Raw genomic sequence first — 1,350 nt, 5'->3', positions numbered from 1 at the left:
CCGTCGACGTGGATGGGGGCGTGTTCTCTCTACTTTCTCCTTTAGTCCATCATCTGCTATCAGCTCCTTCCTTTTGTTGAGGGAGAGGTTATTTTCCCCACAAGTGATCTCACCTCCCCCTGTAGGCTGTATCATTGTTGTTGGTAATCAGGCCTACCACTGTTGTGTCATCAGCAAACTTGCTGATTGAGTTGGATACGTGCATGGACAGCAGTCATGGGTGAAAAGGGAGTACAGGAGGGGGCTGAGAATGTACCCCTGTGTTTGCCTGTGTTGAGGATAAGCGGGGCAAAGGTGTTGTTGCCTACTTCACCACTTGGGGTTGGCCCGTCCGGAAGTCCATGACCCAGTTGCACAAGGAGGGGCATTCCTGCATGTGGGCATTCCTGCATGCGTGGGCATTCCTGCATGTGGGCATTCCTGCATCTGCAGGAACCCCTATTTATACTTATATTGGTCAATGTCTAAGCTAGGACAGGCAGGAGACGGGGGCGCTCCAGTACGTGGCTTTAATGCACAATAATGTTGGATGCCAGCTGCCGATAAACCCCACACAAGACGGGGCGGGGGCTACAATGGTAGCTAGCTAGCCCTACAACGGTAGACAGTGTCCTTCGCCCCTGCTTATCTGGCACTGTTTTCCCACCGTTCTGACGGTGAGGGCAGGTGTTCGGCAGGCGGGAGCGTAAGGACACTGTGTGCTAGCTTAGCCAGCTAGTCTTCCCAGTAGACAGCAGGCGGGAGGCAGGGGCGACACCGTGTCCTAGCTAGCTAACTAGCAAGCCACATGCATCATACGGGCCAGATTTCTGTATTTTGAAAGTTACAATCTTGAAAACTTAATTGCTGACATGCAAAATGTTGTTGGACTATATCAACAATGGACTAATGAAAGAAATATAAACACTTAAGCGGGGCATCGGTGTCTGTTTTTGTAATCCGTGATTGTCTGGAGTCCCTGTCACATACATCTCATGTCTGAGCAGTTGAATTGCCACTCCACCTTGTCCCTGTCTAATAAATACATTTAATGTAGGACAACGTGACTTTAATAATCATTTTGGCCTGTCGTATCATATGGTCTCATTATAATACAGAAAATGTTGGCTTTCTCAAAATAACAGTACACCATATTTTGTGTTGACTGCAGGCTACAGCTAGTAAAGGCAGACAACGGCATCTTCGAAAACGTTTGATGCTTACCTCATGTAGTACATGTTGTTTTGAATCAGTAGGTTATTTATCTTCTCAAAAAATTTATGTTAATTTAACGTAAATAACTGGGATTAGGGTGGTCCACAAACAAAGTTTATTGGTTAATTATTTGTTCATTCAATACATCTGCAACTC

Source organism: Oncorhynchus clarkii, chromosome 28 (assembly GCF_045791955.1).
Source record: "Oncorhynchus clarkii lewisi isolate Uvic-CL-2024 chromosome 28, UVic_Ocla_1.0, whole genome shotgun sequence".
Taxonomy (NCBI): Eukaryota; Metazoa; Chordata; class Actinopteri; order Salmoniformes; family Salmonidae; genus Oncorhynchus; species Oncorhynchus clarkii.
Note: the sequence above shows the minus strand (reverse complement) of the source record.